Source organism: Pocillopora damicornis, chromosome 6 (assembly GCF_964200805.1).
Source record: "Pocillopora damicornis chromosome 6, jaPocDami1.2, whole genome shotgun sequence".
In the NCBI taxonomy this organism is placed as follows: domain Eukaryota; kingdom Metazoa; phylum Cnidaria; class Anthozoa; order Scleractinia; family Pocilloporidae; genus Pocillopora; species Pocillopora damicornis.
In genome coordinates this window covers 11067344-11089991 of record NC_142675.1, presented here as the reverse complement: position 1 = coordinate 11089991, position 22648 = coordinate 11067344, and the positions used below count along the sequence as shown (strand labels likewise).

General features: G+C 35.1%; 4 long non-coding RNA genes across 4 annotated transcripts; 1 reads left to right on the top strand and 3 right to left on the bottom strand.

The window, feature by feature from the left end:
- Nucleotides 1–3212: 3212 nt before the first annotated feature.
- On the bottom strand, nucleotides 3213–7019 carry LOC149043927 (uncharacterized). Its single transcript, XR_016187545.1, has 2 exons — nucleotides 6838–7019; nucleotides 3213–3831 (listed from the first exon to the last, which is right to left on the bottom strand). It is a non-coding gene; the product is annotated as an uncharacterized LOC149043927 (long non-coding RNA).
- On the top strand, nucleotides 5613–6160 carry LOC149043928 (uncharacterized). The gene is made up of 2 exons (XR_016187525.1): nucleotides 5613–5835; nucleotides 5961–6160. It is a non-coding gene; the product is annotated as an uncharacterized LOC149043928 (long non-coding RNA).
- Nucleotides 7020–9868: 2849 nt separating the features above from the next.
- On the bottom strand, nucleotides 9869–11129 carry LOC149043926 (uncharacterized). The gene is made up of 2 exons (XR_016187558.1): nucleotides 10990–11129; nucleotides 9869–10739 (listed from the first exon to the last, which is right to left on the bottom strand). It is a non-coding gene; the product is annotated as an uncharacterized LOC149043926 (long non-coding RNA).
- Nucleotides 11130–17335: 6206 nt separating this feature from the next.
- LOC149043925 (uncharacterized) lies at nucleotides 17336–21913 on the bottom strand. The gene is made up of 3 exons (XR_016187546.1): nucleotides 21704–21913; nucleotides 18499–18537; nucleotides 17336–18248 (listed from the first exon to the last, which is right to left on the bottom strand). It is a non-coding gene; the product is annotated as an uncharacterized LOC149043925 (long non-coding RNA).
- Between the last annotated feature and the right edge of the window lie 735 nt (nucleotides 21914–22648).

Below are 22648 nucleotides of genomic sequence, written 5' to 3'. Positions count from 1 at the left end.
GTACTAGCCATCTTCGCTTGTTTTGTGTCTCGTGTGGCTGGGTGAAGGACTTTGTCACGTCTCTCAAAGTCCCTAATCAACGATTTTCTGAAGTCAACAGGAGACTTGTCTATGGCTTGCGATCAATTGGCTGTGGACATTTCAGATAAAAGGAAAATGGTTTCGTTCATTCGTACTTTTACATTCACACGTACGATTCAAGTAAAACGAATCAAATTCGAACAGTTCGAACAGTAGCGGCGGTCTTACCTACTTGTAAACAAATATGTCTTTAGCTTTACGCAAACGGCAGAATGGAGTCTTATTTTCTTCACTTATCCTCTGAACCTCAAATCATCCATGTAAAACATTAGGAAAATGTTTTCTGTTCCAGGAAACTGCAAATAATTTCACATAACTTTATTGAGATTGAATGCAAACGATTCAAGTTTTGCTGCTAGCCGCTAACCTTAACCTTTTACGACAACGTCTTTATTGAACTTGATCTTCCCTGATCTTGTTCGCTATCTAAAGAGGTACCCAGCGGGTCAAAAACTTTTTCCTTTTTCTTCACCATGCAGGCGAGCCATTTCGAGAAAAAAACACGTAATGTCACCAACATCGGAATCCCTCTTTTATTGTAAATTAAACACACCATTCAAAGTTAAAAAGGGGTAAAACAAAAGACTGCTTCATACATACTAATAAGCTTCTTTCGCGCGCGTCTTTCGAGTGCGTTTGAAAAAGTTGCACGCGTGTGCGCGCTTTGTTCTAACGCGCTTTTCGCGTGCATTTATGGCCAAGTACCTCTAAGCTGCACTGTATATGTGATATGTGATATTATTCTGTAAGTGCCTCTTCCTTCTGATGCTATCAAAACTGTTTTCCCATTGCCGGCACAATAACATTTTTTCGTGATGTTCATAGCTTTCTAAGCTTGACAGTAAATCATTTTGTATAATTTGGTAAAGTGGAATGTACTTCAGCAGTTTTGTGTGCACAGCCGGTTTAACTTGATCAGTGAGCTTTCAGTTTCCCTTTAATTAGCTGTTTAGCCTATAAAAAGTTAGAATAGATATTCTAGCGGAACCGCCGGCAGCTTAAAAGTATATTTTCCTAATAATCACAAAATGGTGCTACTTAGTGGCTAAGCCATTGATTTTCATTTTTATTTTAAACATCCCACAATTCATCCAATAATTTGTTGGGTGAGTAAATTTTCAAACAAGTAAATTTTATAAAATACCGCAGTTAAGTAGAAAAATTCTTAATATCCGATTCGAGATGTGCAAGGATGTGTGACGAGTCGAATGTGATGACCCTCTTTCCATGTCTTTCTTTCTTGGTGAAATTGCAGCAGATCGTAGATATAAACGAGCGCCTCTAATGTGAAGGTTATTTCCCTTAATTTTGAAATTTGTGAAAAGACCATTTCAGTGAAAGATCTGGGAAATTTTGTGTGGGTTTGTCTTTTGAGGCACTTTTTTCGTTAAGTTTCCCTGTTCAAATAATCTCTAACATTAACATTTAACATTAACATCATTGTATTCTATGAAGTTGCAGCTAATTTTAAGGTAATAATTTTTTTATATTCATAAAAAAATTTAGATTTCAGTAGATTTACTGCTATATTGTAGCCATGTCAGTAAGTTTTTTTTATCAGTTTCAAACTGCATGGCACTGTACCAGCTAAGCAGTGCCTATCGAGTGTTACCTGGAGTAAGAACATCGCGCAGCCTGCCTATTGTTTTCGAGAAATTTACTTCCAGATTATAGATCTGTAGTAATTTTGGCGAAACTTGATCTGGAGAGCTCTTATCATTAAAAGATTACGTGTGTTTCCCCTCCCGATCCTTTGAAAGATACAATTCGGATTGAATTAAAATCCAAACCGGTGATCACCTGTTGTTCAGAGGGAGGTTCTTACTCAGGAATTACGAGATATGGTAGCCTATTAGCTGCTTCACTTTATTAATAAGCTTATTTACAATAACTACAGTTATAATAATTGCATTTATATTTACTGCAAACAGTTCTAATCAGTGCGAGACAGTTGCCCTTAACTTTCTATTTTACTGTCCATCTATGGTGAGGTGAGGTCGTTCCATTTGTAATAGTGACGCGACTCTCTCTGCAACGTCCTTTAGAAATGGGTATTTGTCACGCTGATACTGAAGTACTATCAATTATAGCTTCTATATTGTGTGGAATTTATGCTTAATAAATGCTGATAAAATCAATTCGGATGATTTTGTTTGGTGTTTTAAATAATCATTTGAAAGCGAAGGATACAGGTGCGCCGTGAAAAATTGCAACTTCGAAAGTTGTTTACAAATTTCTTTACAAGAGAGGTGCTTAAATAAAGAGTCGACACAACATGTTAAGTTACAGCAAACAGAAAGCAGGATAATCATTGGTAAATTGAGACTTCAAAGAAAAGTCTACACGACGAAATCGTCGACGTTTGCTTTGAGCTGCTTGTTGTAAATTTTCATGTCGATAAATTGCTTCAAAGGAAGCAACAATTTGCTTTAGAGGATGATGACAATGGATGATATGAAATTTATTACAGAGGGGACAACATTTGTTTGTGAGTAACAAAAGAAGGTCTTAAAACAACTTCTCAGAAAACAAGTGGTCATTTTGTTTTCAAACTTTTGTTGCCTCAAATTGATTAACCCTTTACACCCTGAGATAATTTTGCATCTTCTCTATTCTTTTCTCTATAAATTTCCAATTGCACTTGAAGGAGAATTTGTTCAATAATGAATGGGTTTTTAACTTGGTGATCATTTCCTTTGTTCTCATGAGCTTATTGTTTCATTCAGGGTGATACTGTGAGGAGAATTTAGTTGTTAGTCACTCCCAGGGGCTGAAGGGTTAAATGATTCAAAAGTATAGCATGAATATAATAGTTTTAAACAAATTACTAATTTTTGCATAAAAAGTGAAGTGAGTTGCAGGGAACACCATGATCTGGGGAAAATAGAGCAGCCTACTTTGCAGAAGAATATAGAAAACCTCCATTTCAGATAATAAGGGTGAGGATACATGAAGGAAACTCAAAATTAGTTAGCTTTTGGAGCAAGCTAAGAAATGTTGGACAAGTCAGAATAGCAAAGTGGTGCATTGAACTATCCAGCATGTTTTTCTCTCACAAGATGGGGGTTTTAATCTTCTTGTGTTTCCTTTGAATCATTTAATTCACCTTAATCAAGTCCATGCTATTAGCCTTTGTCCTTGAAACACACACACACTTTCACACTTTTATTTGTCATTTTCTTACATATAATTTACAAGACATTCCTTTGACCCGCGGATAGCAAATGATAATTGAGGCAGGTCAAATTTGTTTATTTATTTATTTATTTTTACTGACTTAATTTAATTACACTGGAAATAAAACAGAAATGAAGAAATATAACAAAGTGTAAATAAATCCCCACCTTATGTAAGGTTTCCTTATCTTTCATAAGTCAGTGGATGTAGTCTTGCATCCAGGTCATATTGCCAGCATCTCATCATGATCTGGTACTTGGCGTTTGTGAAATGGAATAAGCTTCTTAGCCATTAAAATATTCAAATGAAATCAGGAAATTAACAATTAGGACATCAATCACGTGTGGCCCAACATAAGCTATCTTGGAAGGAGCTAAAGACGAATGATGAATGAAAAATGTTTGCCATGATATATTTGGCATCAGTTTTTTAAATAGTGAAGTCTTCAGGACAAACAAGAGGGTACACCAACTTGCAACTTATCATCCACAGTTTGTGATTTAGGCATTCTTTATCCTTGCTGAAGTTAGTTGGCAATTTTCCTGCCATCTATTTGTGGAAAGGGTGAACCTCCTAAAGATAAACAAGAAATTTGTAAAGCCACTGGTAAATAAAACTAAATTATATATTTCATATTGATCCCATTTTGCCTCAGTGACCACAGGAGCATATTCATGATAAATAATGTATATGGTGTGTGACATGTTTAATATCACTTTTATAACCATAGGTTACTAACAAATTCATTTACACAATTAAAGTGGAAACATATCAATTTATCCTCACAGAAGGTCCACATTTAAATCAAGAAGGTGAGTGCTAGTTTTACAACAGAATGTTAGATAACTTAAACCACAACAGTGAAACTAGATTAAGATTTAAATGTTCATAAAATGACATATGCATAATAAATAATACACGATTCAAATAATATAGTCTGCAACCACATGACAGAAGGATGATTTACATGGTCAATTTAGACAAAACAATTTTCACAACATATCTGTTCCTTGATGTTTAAATAAAATGCCTTTTTTTCACTTTTACAATTCCATATAAGTTTACTGTTTATAATACAGATGGTGAAGATCTACCCAAAGGACCACCTCCTTCAAGTGGAGTAAGTGTAGAATGGAAAATAATATATTCCTTTTCTTCCATAATGCTATAATTCCTCAAAATGTAATGCATCTGTATGCAATTTATCTATCCTCTCTTTAAGAGGTTGGAAAAGTGACATCACAGTCTCTATAAAACACAAACCAACAGTAAAACTCTGTGCAATGAAGTTGTACTAGCTCACTGTTTACCTTTACCATGACATAAATAAAATACCTTTTATTCCAATTGACAATTACATAAGTTTACTGTTCATACAACAGATGATGAAGATCTACCTGAAGGGCCACCCCCTGCAGGCAGTGATTTGGATAAGTGTCAACCGTAAAGTAATATTTTCTTTTCTCCGACCTATAATTCTATGATTGAACCACGAAATGTCATGCACCTGTAAACAGTAGTGTTTCCCCTCAGTAGAAGTTAGAAAAAGTGACACCATAGCCTCCCTGAAATACAACTTTCCTAGTAAAGTTCAAGCAATATGAATTGATGTTTCATTAGCAAACTGTTTTTCCCTTGGCCACTTCCAAAAAAGTAGAAGTTCATAATTTGCATCGTTATCACTTGGTTCAATATTGTAACTTCAAAGAAACCTTTTCTAATACAGTTATAGAACTTATGCAATGTTTTTAATAAACTTGTTCAAAACAAGGATTATTTTTTCATAAAATAGATGTGGACAAGCAAAATGGAAAAAAAGGAAAAGAGTGGAAGAGATGGAATAATAAAATGAATTGAGTAGAAACCTAACAACTGACATTACAATAAGCTGAGACAACATTTATTTTAAATGTCATTTTCCACAGTATTCTGAAATCTTAATTTATCATGCTCATGCAAAAGAAATTAAATTTTAGAAATAATATGGGTTCCAAGAAATATTCCTTTATCTGTAACAAATAGAGATTATTCCATGGAAAGTGTGCACAAATGAGTTTTATTGCTTCGAAAAAAAAATCTCTATTTGTATTAAAATAAATTTCATTTCTTAACAATTCTCCAATAGAAGATAAAGGTGAGAAGGTGAGAAGGAGAAAAAAAAAAGGTGATACTATATGATTAATTTTGACTGTTTACAAAGAAATTAAAATTAGGATCAAATAAGAACCTCTTGAACATCCATTGCCCTAGTTTCCAATACATACACACATACAATGGCCATTTTTTTCAAATAACATAACAACTGCAATATGCAAGCATTGTAGGAAAGAGAAAAATCGATAATGCAAATAAGGATTTCAGGGTAATAGGGTTATTTACTCAGATCATGTGAGTATAGTTGTCAATTGGGTAACATCTCCTTGTAAGAGCGTTGTCTTATTTCAACTTCTAATTAATTTCTTCCCTCCTTTTTTTCCTCTCAAAGAAATGAAAAGTGCTTCAATTGTGGAGGGAGAGGCCACTCCTACAAGGAGTGTACCTCTCCCTGTGGAAGAGAAAGAGGAGGAAAGTGAAGAGGTAAGAGAGGGGGGCATTGTGGTAGTGTCCAGGGGGGTGTACATGGTGGCCATGCTCACCACATCACCTTAAATTTTTATTCAAAATATTAAAATGGAATTAACTGTCTCTCATTCATGATATAGATGTCATTGCAGCAGATAAATTCAGCTATACCTGCAAATAGAAATTTCTCACCAAGCCTGAGCAACATACTAGAGAACATTTTCCCGAAGTCCTTACAAAAGCAACTGATGGTCAATATTCACTGGTAGAACTCAAGCAAGCAAAGTTAGCAAGTTCATGTATTACATTATGCTTGAACTAAACTCTTAAATTTTAAATATGCTGCCTTTCCAAACAAAAGTACACTGGTTATGATGATTTTAGTGGACCAAATCAGTGAAGGTATTTGCTTCGAGACTGCCTTGCCATATAGTGATGCAAATTAAACCTCATTTTCCTAACTATTACAAAATGGACAGCCCCCAGTGCTGAGGATATAACCCATTACCAAACCAAGCGTTTACGCAGAATTGTGGGAGTTTTTGAGCAAACAATTTACAACTAATTCAGTCATTTCTCCTAAATCTTTCACCTTGGACTAGCTTGGAAATTTTTCAATAGAATTGAAAACCATCAACTATCACACACATGTTTAGTGATAATGTCTATGGACATTCCACCACATAGGCTGATTTATGCATCGGTGGCACTGACTCGTAGGGTAACGTGTGTATTACATTGTACTGTCCAACAGCACCCCTCAAAACGGCTATCTCAGAGTTTCTACAATAACCTTGTTCTTTTTTAATTATTGGAAGCCCTGGATGACGAAAACATGGAGCGGTTACAAAAAGTATTATCTCAAAAAACAATTTTTGACCTCGTCGTTGACAGTCTTTATCAGAACGCGGCAGTGATAAAAGAAACGAGGAGCGAGTGGCTAACTGACAAAACCAACTATGGGATACTTTTCATACGACTCCTCGCAGACAAAGCTGCGAATTACTTGGTACTTACCTCTCCTGAATGAGTGAAAGTCGGTCATGAAGACTTGCGAGAAAAACTCCACCCTACGAAAGGCTGGCACAAGATATCCAATATCAGATAGAATTTTTACGGCTAATAAGAGGAGAAATACAACGCGTTCACGTTTCACATGGAAATTTGAAGTGAAGTTGTGAATCAGCGATTGCGTATGCATTCTGGGAAAGCTAAACGCAAGCTCTCATTGGAGCAATCTGGAGGTGTGACGGAGGTGTGTTCATAACCATGGTTACTGAAATGAACTTTTTCAACCTTCGCGGCGGGATACTTCAGGAGGGAAAATAGTAACTCGTGTATTTGCTTCGACTGCATCTGATGGATATACATTTAAAGCGGATATATTGCAACAACATAACATTGATAAACATTTCTGTCTCTAAAACGTAATTTATTGGCTCCACTACCGTAAGTTAATAAAATATTCACAATTATTTACCAAGTTTTAACTCATCCAAGCTAAGTTGCAAAATTTGCGACCTACTCCTCTTCTAAGTTTCTTAAAGTAAAGGAATATCGACACGTGTTGTTTCAGGAAATGTTGAATTCACCCTCTAGCAGTCAAGCTGTGATTGGTGTATACAAGTATCCTAATACACAGTGCAAGAATGAAAACCACGGGCAAGGAGTTAGTTAAGATTAGCGACAGTTGTGCACACGTAATTTTTCCAGTTGCAGTAAATATATGTTATTTGCCGGCTGGGAGGTCCGTATGGTGAAAAACTGTGACCGAGGTCTTGAAAATACTGCCCGAGGCCGTAGGCCGAGGGCAGCATTTTCAAGACCGAGGTCACAGTTTTTCACCATACGGACCGACCCTTAGCCGGTAAATAACATATTTATTGTTTTTAAACTTGACGAAATTCTTTCCGAAAGAACCCGAATGATTTATGGCCGTAAATACGGCAAGATCTTCCATAAACTGAACAATTTTTGAGTGGGTAAATGGTAGTTAAAATAGAGGTGATGCAAATTTAAGAGAGATGCCTCAGCGAAACATTTTCATTTCCGTAACGATAAAGGTGATTTAAAAGGCTTCCAAACAAACTTTGAAACATTATTTTTACAAGTATCTGTCACAATCTGACACCTGTCAATTAGAGAGCGCGCAAGAAAAAAAAAAGCGAAGGAACATTTGAAAACCAACAGAACTAGTTTGGCAAGGACTGCCCCAAATTTTTTTCTTCAAAATCAGTTAATGATCTCACGGAAAGTATTGTTCACTCTCGTCGACGATTCATTCATGTACGAAGATTTACCTCTGTTCATTAAGTAAACGGCGAGGAAAGTAATTGTGAGTAAATTCAATCTTTTTATTTTGAAGTTGTGAGAGTTTGCTCGTTTGTTTGCTGTAATGGCGTGTTTAACTCTGATCTTTCCTTCACAAAAACTAAATTCGAACGGCACACTCCAACGAGACTCAAGGGAATGTAATGCGGCCTTTTCTCAAAAAATTCCTTCAATTTCTGTTGTGCAATTTAAGGTACAAATGTCCAAATTGAACGGAATTGGAAAGACTCACCAGGAGCGCATATTTGTTGTAGAACTTAAATTAAAATTTCGCTCGCTCTTTCACTATGAACAAATTGCTCGAGAAAATTCAGATATTAAATGAATGAAAGTTCCATCGTTTAGTTTAACTGTAACCAAATACCTCACGTTTCAACTTTCTGGGTACTTTTTGTGAACGATTAAAATTAATTGCAGAAGGTTTTTAGGCCGCTTGTCAACCAACGTAATGACACTATTGTTTATACAAATTCATTCTGAAACCAATATTTTTCTGTCAACCAAAGTGATTTGATAGAGAGAAAAGAGAGGATTCATAAGTTATTTATCGGCTTGAGGTAGTGACCGACGTGTTTGCTTAAAAATACTGCCCAGCCGGAAAACGAGGTATATTTATGAAAAATGACAACGAAAGTTGGGATGTACTCGGCGACTCACGAAAGCGTTACCGTGGCCCGTGGGCAGAGATAGGAAAATACTGACCGGGTAAAGAACCAATCAGATTGCAAGATTCGTTACCGTGCCCTCTAAAAAAACAATAAATATCAATATCTGCTGTAACAACACAGTTCAAACTTTAGTGAGGTTAAACAAAAAATATATTAAGGAATATATCAATCAAGAGCTACACAGATTGGTTTACTAATGCCCTAGTTACAGATAATGATATTACCATTTTTTAATTGGAGGGGGGTTTACTCGTAAGGGAAGCTTGAAAGTACAGATTGTTTTTTTCAGCAAATTTCATGATGGATATTACATTATACACATGCCTTAAGTTATTAGTAAAGCTGAGTTTCTCTGCTCATATAAAGTGACAGATGATTGAAAACTACATGGAATCAATTTTGTTTTAAATTGAAGAAATTTTCAAAGTTTCAGTGCGAAATAAAGATTTCATTATAATCCATCATGTCTACACCATGCTTCATTTTTGGTAAATCATTGTCTTTGGCTGGAGGAGTAAACTTCACAGACAGAAGCAGATTCTATGATATGACAAAATTTTTGTAAACTGTTGATTTAAACCAGATTGAAAGCCATAAAATTGCACCATCCAATCCATCCAAGACTGCTTCACCAAGACTGCTTCATAGCAATAGATCAACACCAACCCTAAAGTCACTTAATATATAGTCTCATTTCAGTACAAAACTGGTAAACTTAACTCTCTCCTGATATGAATCCCAGGTTTTAGAATCAAATAAACAAATGATTTTCTCAAACCTTATTAAGTTTTAGAAAGTGGACAATGACCATTGCTTTGTTGTGTTCCCTTTGGATCTAATTTTCTTGATGTTTAAAAGCCATATCTTGCAAAAACATAAAAATCCAAAGCAAATCTTGAAAAATCTGACATCTAAAGAATTACAGAAGCCACATGTACAGTGCGGAAAATGTCACTGTTCACACTGCACACAAGCATTTTAAAAATAGCTGACTGCCAGTCCCAAACTGGCTTAAAGTTCTAATCTCAACACCAGGAGAGAAGCACTAGAAGGCATGACTTGGTTTAATCTTAGTATTTCCCCCTTGATTGATGTGATCTTTTTCCTTTCATGTGATAAAGTTCAGTGCCTTAACACTTTTAAACTTAATGATTCTAAACATTAACTTAATTTTAAATTGTTTGTAGTTATTAGTGTTACTGTAAGGTTGCTTTTATCAATTCATGACTGAAAAAAGAAACTGAATGAGAAATTGCAGTAGTAAACAGCCATCTAACAGTAAAAATCAATATTTCCTATGATGATTTTTGCATGTTACCACGACAACCATGACAATGAAATTGTTACTAAAATTAATTTTAGAAGAGGTAATTTAACTCCACAATCACAAGAGAAATACTTCAGAGAAAACTTAATACACACATTAGTTTTTGAGTTAATACTCTAGACTTTGGAGGAAATTATGGATTATAGTAACAGTTATAATACAACTCAGGTGGCATATTGTACAGTTATAAATCAATATATACAATATCAAAATGAAATATCTAAACACCTAAAAGTCAAATATGTGCTACAAGCTTTAGATCTGTGTCACCTAAATAAATTATTACATTAATTAACCCTTTAACTCCCAAGATCTCATTCATAAATCTCCTTATTGTTTGCCATACAGTTCTTGTGGTGTTAATTAGGAGAATTTGATATTGGATAAATTTTTAATCCCCTAACTGATATTTTTCCTTATTCTCATCACTTGTTTGCTTGATATTCTGTTGATATTGTAAGGAGAAATTCTGTTTTGGTCACACATGGGAGTAAAAGAGTTAAACAAGCTGGTGGTTAAAAATAATTAAGCTACCACATTCCTTTCTGAATCATGATGATATTATTTCCACCTTGAATATTCAATGTTACTTTCTGTGAATGAAATGAAGACTGCAAATTAAAATGTGTGTCTATCAAAAAATGCCATCAATGAAAAAAACCACTATAGGCATCTATTTGAAGCATTGTTGCAATGAATAATACATATGGATGTCAACCTTAGGAAATTGTAAAACTTACGTTTTCTGATGGTGTTTTGCATCAAATCAATATTTTACCTCAAACATACCATTTTAAACCTTTGTTGGGCTAATTCACACAAAGTTATGAGCATGATACTTACCAGCAGATACACTCCTTTTGCATATTTTAGCACAAATCTGGAAATGAAGAGACAAGAATCAACATCAGTTCATATAATAACATTCATAGCATTTTGTATCAATGAAATGTTTAACCCTTTCACTCCCATGAGTGATCAAGGCAGAAATTCTCTTTACAGTATCGATAGAATATCAAGCAGACTCATGACAAGAATAAAGAAAAACATCAGTTAGGGGATTGTTGGTGACTAAATTCCATGAACTAACATCATGAGAAGGGTATTAATGGCAGGCAGTGAGGAGAATTACTCATGTGATCTTGGGAGTGAAAGGGTTAAGATTCTAATGACAACATCTATGCACTCTGTAGTTGTGGATTTAATTCTGTCAACACAAAACAAACAGAGCATTTGTTATATATACAACATACGAGCACAATGCATTCTACTACGACTCAGTGAAGCTGCATTAAGCAGACATTTGAGGCTGTGTGTCCATTAAACAAGTACCCCATTAATGTACTTCCAGATAATTTAAATGTACATTACATGTTGGGTTTGTGTTATGCACATCAAAGCTGAACATAAGCACTCAAATGTTTTAAAAGAAAATGTGTCAGTGACACCTACATATGTATATTAAGTCTAAACAAGCAAAAAACATGGCTCTCACTGTCTGGTAGATTGCTTATACTCATGAATTCCACACATTATGTTATTAACTTCACAGAATAAGTCAGCAATTATGCTTAAATCATTAACCTCTTTCAGCAAACACAGTTGAGTTTTCTATTCACTTTTTCTGCCTGTATAGTAAGACCCTTCAACAAAACAAAACATGGTGATAATTTCCTTTCCACAAAATTGATATCTGAAATCTTATAATGACCTGTAAAGCCTCCAATAGTAGTTTCTGTTGCAGAATATTTATTAAGGCTCTTCTCTTAATATTCAAAATAATTCCCCTTTGATTGATAGAGATGGGTAAAGAAAAAAACTTGAATGTTACTTGTACCTCTTAAGTAACTTTAACTTTAACTGGTTTAATCTTTCAATTTTTTTTCAATGGAAACACTAACTCTGAACCAAAAAAAAGTTTCTCTTTCATCTAATACTCTCCATAATTTTGTTCCTGCCATTAAAAAATGCAGTACATTATTACCGGTATATCCTTATTCAGTGAGGTCAGTAATACAAATTACCCAGCAATCTGAGCCAGGGATTGTTAGCTGCCTGAGTGAGAGCATCTACTAACAATATTTGAGTGGCTGCCATCTGCTCAACATTTAAGGAGCTGGCATCTGCCACTACTTAATTGGGGCAGCTGCCACCTGCACAAAAATTAGGGAGCTGGCACATGCTGCTTGGATGTCTAACATTTTCTCATCCACATCAACAGAAAACTGCAGAGGTGGTATTTAAATCTTGCACACATCCTCATGCTCATTGATGACTTTGGGACTCTGCCCATTCCACCAGTCTTGTGAATGTTTCTTCTTAATATGCTAGTGAAAAAGCCTCCATTTCCTTACACTGATTAGCCAGCAAGCGCAGCCCTTGCATCTCTGTTTGTCTTGCTAGAGTAGTGGGTGTGTTTACCAGGTTTAATCTGTCATCATTTAATAGAACATCCTCATGAAATGCAAAATCAGGATCTGAACCTCTTCCACTTGCTGATTTTGCTCTTGATAATGCCACAAACAGAGTGTCAGGATCTTTGCCTCAAATTCATACTTTCCAGGGTGAGTAGCAACAACCAGAAAGCCTCACCGATGCCTACAGTCAGTGAGTGTCAACTGTAAAGTAATATTTTCTTTTCTTCTATAATTCTATGATTCCACAAAATGTCATGCACCTGTAAACAGTAAATAGTCTTTACCCTCTGTAAAAGTGACACCATAGCCTCCTTGAAATACAACTTTCCTGATAAAGTCTAAACAATACAAAATGATGTTTCATTAACAAACTGTTTTTCCTTTTGCCATTTCAAATAAAGTAGTTCATAATTTGTTATCACTTGGTTCAGTATTGTAACTTCAAAGAAACCTTTTCTAATACAGGTAATTTAGTGTTAACAACTGGTTTGAAACGTAAATTAGCCACTGTAAAGGGTAAAAAAGCTGACGTTTCGAGCGTTAGCCCTTCATCAATGATGATAAAAATAAGCATTTTAGGGTAATAGAGTTAATTATTTAGATCTTGTAAGTATAGTTGTCGATTGGGTAACATCTCCTTGTAAGAACATAGTCTTATTACAACTTCTAATTAATTTCTTTCCTTTTTTTTCCTCTCAAAGAAATAAAGAGTGTTTCAATTGTGGAGAAAGAAGAAAGAAAGAGAAAGAGGAGGAAACAGAAAAGGCAAGAGAGAAGGAAAAGGGGGGCATCATGGTAGTGGCCAAGGGGGTGTGTGTGGTGGCCATGCTCACCCCGTCACCTTAAATTTTTATTTAAAATATTAAAATGGAATCAACTGTCTCTCATTCATTTTATAGATGTCATTGCAGCAGATAAATTCAGCTATAACTGCAAATAATACATTTTTTACCAAGCCTGAGCACCCTACTAAAAAACATTTTCCTGAGGTCCTTACAAAAGCAACTGATGGTCAATATTCATTGGTAGAACTAGAACAAGCAAAGTTAGGAAGTGATTTATCAAATTGCACTTGTACTAAACTTTTAAATTTTAAATTTGCTGCCTTTCAAAACAAAAGTATACCAGTTATGATGGTTTTAATGGATCAAATCAATGGTGGTATTTACTTCAAGACTACCTTGCCATATAGTAATGCAAATTAAACTTCATTTTCCTAACTGTTAAAAAATGGGATAGCCCCCAGTGCTGAGAATATAACCCATCCCCAAACCAAGTGTTTATGCAGAATTGTGGGAGTTTTTGAGCAAATAATTGATAACTAATTCAGTCATTTCTCCTGAATCTTTCACCTAGGACTAGCTTGGAAAATTTTCAAAAGAATTGAAAACCATCCACCATCATACACATGTTTAGTGATAATGTCTATGGACATTCCACCACATAGGCCGATTTATGCATCGGTGGCACTGACTCGTAGGGTAACGTGGGAATTACATTGCACTATCCAACAGCACCCCTCAAAACGGCTATCTCAGAGTTTCCACAATAACTTTGTTCTTTTTTAATTATTGGAAGCCTTAGATAGCGAAAACATTGAACAATTACTAAAGGAAAGGATCAAGAATTATCATACAAATTAATATCTAAGGCAAATAAGCGAGTGGCTAACTGAAATAAGCAACTATGGAATACTTTTCATACGACTCCTTGCTTACAAAGCTGCAAACTACTTCAGACATAGTTTGATGCTACTCTGGTTTACAGATTTAATGGATGTAACCGAAGAAGTTACAATTCATAGACCCAACGTTTCGACTTACTTACCTTTCCTGCATGAGTGAAAGTCGGTCATAAAGACTTGCAAGAAAAACTCCAGCCTACGAAAGGCTAGCACAAGATATCCAATATCAGAACTTTTAGAACTTTTACGGCTAATAAGAGGAAAAATACAACGCATCTACGTTTCACATGAAAATTTGAAATAATCAAAGTGCTCTGTGAGCAAACTCGTGAATTGACACATGATTTTTGAGATTATGTTTAATGTTATCTGGTTTAGGGAATTTTGTGGTTGATTGTCATCTAGAGTACGAGCAGTAGTTCAGTGTTCGCTAATGTAGCAAAGAAACAAAGTAACGTTGGGACAAGAAGGCATTACAATTGAAATGATCATGCTATTACATTTAACAAGGTGGATGATGTCAAGTGTTTTAAACGTCTATCATTTTTGTTTCTGGTTCAAAAGAAAAGGTTGGAAGTAAATGTGGGTGAAAAGTGAAATTTACTGTCTTTCGTTGTAAATATTAGAAAATCAAGGCAATACTGTCTTAATGAAAACATTAACGATTCCCTCTTTATCAAATGAGACAAACGGGAACGAGTTTTGAGTGATATAACTAAGCCAAGCCTGCCACCGTCATTTTAGATCTCCGCCTGGGTAGATTTAAGTCACGTGCTAGGCAACGTATAATCAATAACAAGATAGAATTTCATTTCAGGCCTATTTATCAATTTTGTGGTGTGTAACTTTCGCATTTTAGTACGTTGTATATATGTTGAATCTTCAAATTGTCTTGAAACTTACGAGAAAATTGTTCTTTAAAAATTCACTGAAAATCGGTAGCTAAAATTGTTTGTCTAAGTGTTATTTGATTTTCGTGTTAACTTGTTATTTAGTCAGTCGCCGGCATCTTTTGTTGCTTCACACAGGAAAAACACACGCGACGAAACGTAATGATCAATTTTGTCCTCAATCTCACGCTATAACAGAAAAAGCTTTTGAACATCTGTAAACTCCGAGCGCTTCGCAGTAAGTGATATTTTCAATGAATCTTCGGATTGTTTTCAAGTTCAAGGTTGTAAATTACAATTTTATGAAAAACGAAGGTTGTTGTTATTTCAGTGTGAATCCTTGAATGCTTGCCAGTCGCTGGCGCCGCTTGTTGAAACTAAAACGAAAAAAAAAAACTCTTTTAAGATTATCATTGGCTTCTTTTTCACCCCACCACTATTCTTAGCAACAAAGGTCGCCATTTCGTCTGTTTATTGCTCGCCAAAAACTATCAAATGTACTCAAAAGCCTAAAATCTAAAAAAAGTTTACAGGAATCGACCAATCGAGCGAGCGAGCGAATGCTATTCCCCACATCGTATCTATAACTCGCTCTTGCGCATGCGCGCAATTCACGAGTTAAAAATGAACTTGTGGTTGGCGATTGCTTGTGCATTCTGGGAAAGCTAAACGCAAGCTCTCATTGGAGCAATGTAGAGGTGTGACGGAGGTGTGTTCATAACCATGGTTACTGAAATGAACTTCTTCAACCTTCGCGTTGCAGGAGGGAAAATAGTAACTCGTGTATTTGCTTCGACTGCATCTGATGGATTAACATTTAACGCGGATATATCGCAGCAACAACAATAAATTGATAAACATTTCTATCCTTGGAACGTAATTTATTGGCTTCACTACCGTAAGTTAATAAATTATTCACAATTATTTACCAAGTATCAACTCATCTAAACTTGAGACCTGCTCCTCTTCTAAGTTTCCTAAAGTAAAGGAATATCGACATGTGTTGTTTCAGGAAATATTGAATTCACCTTATAGCAGCAAAGCTGTGAATGGTGTATACAAGTATCCTAATACACAGAGCAAGAATGAAAACAAGGGTAAGGAGTTAGTTAAGATTATCGATATATGCGACAGTTGTGCACACGAAATTTTTCCAGTTGCAGTAAATATCAATATCTGCTGGAACAACACAATTCAAACTTCAGTGAAGTTAAACAAAAAAATATAAAGTAGTGTATCAATCAAAATCTACACAGTTTGTAGGTAATAAATGAGAGTTAACGAAAGAAGTACATTGGTTCTATATATCTTTATTTATATCTAGTGATAGTCAAAAAGTTACTAAGTTGAGGTTGCTGGCGCATATGTAATCAGACTACACTGTAATAAAAATAATCAACAGACTGCAAATGTAGGACTTTCTTTATGTGCTGCCTGATACAAAGACACACAACACAATCAGAGGTAAAAATTGGGAACGCATTCCCCCTACCACATGCAGCGGCAAAACTCTGGGGGTTAGAGGTGTAAATTACTGTATAAAATAGATCAATACATTTTGAAAGATTGAGTATCAAGCTAAATACAGTATAACCATTGATCCTTGTGAAAAACCTTTACAACAATCACGCAATTATTAGGGCTCCAAAACACATATGATATCACTAACTGTAACCGGTATTTTGCTTTGCTGTAGAAAGAAAGATCTCAAGTATTCATACCACTAGATAATTTAACAACATTTATATCTGATATATTGGTATACTAATGCCTTAGTAACAGATAATGATATTACCATTTTTTAATTGGAGGGGGGGTGTTAATCATAGAGAAGCTTGAAAGTATCTACAGATTGTTTTTTCAGCAAATTTTATCACAGATATTGCAATATACACATGCATTTAGTTATTATTAAAGCTGACTTCCTGTGCTCACATAAAGTGACAGGTGATTAAAAACTACAAAGAATCAAATTTGTTGAATTGAAGAAATTTTCAAAGTTTCAGTGTGAAATAAAGATTTCATTATAATCCATCATTATCTTAAATTGCTTCAAACATCATGTAAGATGAAATTTGTGAGTTGTATGTCAAGCAAACTTTTAAAACATAATTTTCCCTTTCAACAGATATAACCAGGATTTGGAAATACAAAATGATAATAGGCATGCCCATATATAATCATAAACAATTAACTACCCTTTAAAAAAACATTTACTACTACACTAAAACAATTACAGTTATAGAGTGTCTTATGATTTTTCCCTAACATACAATTTGATGTAGGCATGTACCTGTCAGTATTGCCAACACCATGCTTCATTTTTGGTAAATCATTGTCTTTGGCTGGAGGAGTTAAATTCATAGACAGAAGAAGATTCTATGAAATGACAACATTTTTATATACTGTTGATTTAAACCAGATTGAAAAACTGAATGAGAAAATGCGGTAGTAAAAGCCATCTTACTGTAAAATCTCTATATCTTATAATAATTTTTGCATGTCACTGTAACATCCATGACAATGAAATTGCTATTAGAATTACTTTTAGAATAGGAAATTGAACTCCTCAATCACATGAGAAATACTTCAGAGAAAACTTGATACACACATTAGTTTTTGAGTTAATACTCAGGACTTTGAAGGGAATTATGGATTACAGTAACAGTTGTTATAATACAACTCAGGTGGCATATTGTACAGTTATAAATCAATATATATAACATCAAAATGAAATATCTAAACATCTTAAAGTCATACACATGCTACAAGCTTTAGATCTGTGTCACCTAAATAAATTATTACATTAATTAACCCTTAAACTCCCAAGATCTCATTTGTAATTCTCCTTACTGTTTGCCATACAGTTCTTGTGATGTTAGTTTGGAGAATTTGATATTGGATAAATTTATAATACTCTAACTGATAATTTTCTTTATTCTCATCACCCATTTTCTTGATATTCTATTGACATTGTAAGGAGAAATTCTGTCTTGTCACACATGGGAGTAAAAGGGTTAAACAAGCTGGTGGTTAAAAATAATTAAGCTACCACATTCCTTCCTGAATCATGATGATATTGTTTCTGCTTTGAATATTCAATGTTACTTTCTGTGAATGCAACAAAGACTGCAAATTAAAATGCATGTCTATCAAAAAATACCATCAATGAAAAAACCCATTATAGGCATCTATTTGAAGCATTGTTGCAATGAATAATACATATGGATGTCAACCTTAAGAAATCATAAAACTTAAGCTGTCTGATGGTGTTTTGCATCAAATCAATATTTTACCTCAAACATACCATTTTAAAACTTTGCTGGGCTAATTCACACAAAGTCATGAGCATGATACTCACCAACAGATACATAATCCTTTTGCATATTTTAGCACCAATCTGGAAATGCAGAGACAAAAATCAACATCAGTTCGAATAACATTCATATAGCATTTTGTATTAAAGAAATGTTCAAGATTCTAATGACAACATCTATGCACTCTGTAGTTGGGTATTTGATTTTTTCAACACAAAACAAACAGAGCATTTGTTATATATACAACATACATGTACAATGCACATATGCATTCTACTACTATTCTTTGAAGCTGTGTTAAGCAGACATGTCAAGCAGTGTGTCCATTAAACAAGTACCTCCATATGTACTTCCAGATCATTTAAATGTATATGAAATGTTGGTTGTGTGTTGCTGCACATCAAAACTGTTTAAGCACTGGAATTTTTTTAAATAATATGTGTCAATGATATCTACATAATTATGTATAAGTCTAAACAAGGAAACTGTTGCATTAAAGACATCATGAATATAAAAAGCTATTAATAAAATGAATGGATTAGTATGTGGTCAGCTATAGTTTGCTTTTTCTGACTTTGCTCTTTGTACCATGACATGACTGGCCTAGCTTGAAGAAATATTCAAGTCTAAAGTATTGTCCAGTGTAGCACACTAGAATTCATGCTCATTCAGGATGATAGAACTAACCAGAACTAAACCAAGAATTACAATCAAACTTAACTGGAAATATAGTGATCTTTCTTTATAAATCTTGTTGTTTGACATATAAATGACGCAGATGATAAGTTATGAAATCAAGATAAATTATTTCATAATACATAATCTGTGTGATTTGTGTGAGTGATACACTTTGTCATATATCAAAAGATGGATCAGTCCATGATCTAGAGAGGGTGGTAAAGGGATTATTTATTGATTCCTGTTATTTCAATAACATTAATTTGAAAGCTTTTAAGAAATAAAAATTAGGTAATAATTTTCATCCTGCTTGTTCATATAGTACCTTGTGATGAGGACATATTAACTTTAGGCAATGAGTATGAATATTTTTACATTAATTTTGTTCCTCATTCCTGAGACACAGAGACAAATAAGGTTGAATTTTTTATTCACTTTTTCTGCCTGTAAAAGACCTTTCAACAAAACAAAACATTGTGATGATTGAAATATTCCTATCCTAGTTCCCATTCTATCCTAGACTAGTTCTTCCACTTCAACAGGAACATCTTCCTCTTCCTCATGAAAAACTGTCTTTTGGAGGTCCTGCAAGGAGTTGTGCCTTTTCAACCTGTGCCCTCACAAAAGCTGGACAATCAGTGAAGGAAGGAAATTATTTTAAGAAAAAATTATCTAAATCTTCAATTTGAACGAATCAGTTTGGTTAATAGAAGTTAATATAATGATTTGAAATTGTAACTCTGGTGTCACTCTGATAGCCCACACATCTCTGCATGTAATAAGGTATATTTTCATTGGTTCAGTTAATGGTAGTTGACGGCACATGTCACTTTTTGCTCAGAATCTGTCACTCAGACAGCCCACATGTACCTGCACGTAATTTCATTTTAATTGCAAGCAATAAATATGTTTGTGTATTACAGCAACTTGATTAAAGCATTGCTGTGGCCAAAGTGAGCGAAGGAGCCAGAGGCACTACTAGAACCAGAAATGGAAAGCAAAGGACATTGAAACTTTCACCTATGTCACTTAGCAAACATGTTAATATTTCATCCCAAGATGGTGGAATTTTTATCCCATGTCTCAGTAGTTGTGGACTTTCCTACAAGGAGCAAAGCTTCCTGATAGAACACAAAAGCAGTAAGACCTGTTTCATATCGGTAGATTGATTTGCTTATTACAGCCACTGTACATGCAACATGCAACATGTAAACACTGTGATACAGTGAAATTAACTACAAGACTGTATGACTTAAGCTAGAGAGTTAGTTTGTATGCTCAAATGTTGACATCTCAAATCTACAAAGTGTGTGAACTGACTTCTACACATAGAAATGTTTATAACATTTAGCGCATTCCCAGCACAGCAGACATGGGGTGCAGCGTAATTGGGTCCACCAGGTCAACCACAGTGAAATACAGGACGGACAGCAGACTCTTACACACGTTTATTGGACTAAATCATGTAATCAGGCTAGGCGACTTGTTACAACACTTGCAGTGAAAACTAAAAGGAATGCACAATCTGTCTAAGCTAAGGAAACGAGCTAAAGTACAAATCTGACGACAGAAAACACAACTAGTGATCATGACTTATGTCTGATCTTGGCTCTGGGGATGAAGTCCAAGTTGTAAAAAAAAAACTCTAAAAGACTCCTATAAAACTCCTCTTTACTCCAGGGACAACTCCTTAAAACTAAAATGTTTGAGTGAAAAAAGGCCTAACATACTTCTATGATGTAAAGGAAACTAAACTGAAATAACTCTTTGTGCAGCTAGCCAAAGGATATTTTATAATCACACAATCAAAACGAAAAAGGCTACATTTTAAAAAAACAAAAGTATATATTATGTTCAAAAGCATTCTTTGTACAGCGACATGACAACATTTGCAAACTGACTTCTACACATTTGGGAACTGACTAGAGATGCTTGCAAAACAACCATCAGCAAAATGACCAACATTCACATGGACATGTACATCTTCATTAAAGCCTTTCACCCCTATGAGTGACTATATACAGCATCTAATTCCTCTCTGCAACATCATCTCTGGATCAAACTTTAAGATGAGAAGAATAAAGGAAATGATCACCAACTTAAGAAGTTCTTGATTGTTAAACAAACTCTCCTTATCAGTACCTTGGAAAATATTTAGAGAACAGTAGGGAGAATATGTCTGGTCAGGGTCGGCCAGGGGGGGTAGTGGAATACCAATATACCCGAAAAAAAATCGACAAAATACCCCAAAATACCCCAAATTCCTCCAAATATACCCAAAAATAATCGAAGCTTTGAATACTTTATACCTGAAATTCAAAGAAAGTGATATACTAAATACCCATATTTAAGCTGCAGTATACCGTATACCCGATTTAAAACGCCCCTGAATACCGAATACCCAAAAACCCTGGCCGACCCTGTCTGGTGATGTTTGGGTGTAAAGGATGAGATTTTAAGTGCAGGCTGGCATTCACAGAGACATATTCAGCTATGTAAAAACCAAAACAATGAGTGAAGAGATTCATAAAATTCACATTTACATGACCTTGTTATTTTAAGTCTACTCACCTGAATCATGTTCCCATTGCTCACTCTGGAGAGAGAACACATTGCTACTCTCATATTCAGGCATATCACTTTGATCTTTGTGCGATAAATGTAAACATAACATTGCATTACTTTCAGGAAATTTAGGGAGCAACAGTCTAGTGTAAACGTACAGATTTTACCAACATAATAAAAGCAGATGTAGATGGAAATGAGATGTCACTGTTGAACAACGATATTTGAAACAACGGCCTAATTTCAGTGTGACAGACTGGTGACGAAACTCCAACACCGAAGCGAGGCTACGAGGAATACGGCGCGAAAACCGTGAAATGAAATGAAAACAAACACACCACCGCAAACACTGCAAGGAAAGCCATCTGCGTTTGATAAATCGGGAATTCTCGGCGTTTTTTGGGGTCCATTATAGTTTATTTTTGCGTGTACCGTGGTCAAGTATTGTGCTATTGCTCTTTGTCGTAGTGGGAGTAAGAAAAGACCGGATCTCAGTTATTTTTGCTTTCCTACAAGGCCCAATGAGCGTAAGTAGTGAGAAGTTTTCTAGAAGCGAGCAGATAAAAATTCAAGACACTCGGCGATCCAAGAATCTGTTCATTACATTTTAAGGAAAGTGACATCGAGATTTCAATTTCTGGTTGAAAAAGTGTACGTTCTGACTGCTATCCGACTATCTTTGACCCAAAGAAATCTACGAACACTGTTAGTTCGCGTTCGAAGCGTCTTGCCGATAGGAAGAGACAGTGTGATGAGCAACCGCAAGCCAAGAAAGTTTGTCCCAGAAAGCTCGATGTTGAGGACTCCATAGAGACTTACGTGGACTTTAGTGCTGATGCGACTTCAGTAAACCATGATCACTCGCACTTTTGCAGCCAGGAACAGGCAACACCGAAAAGTAACACGAATGGTTCTGATACTACGCTTCCGAAAGGTAAATGTTCTACGCCA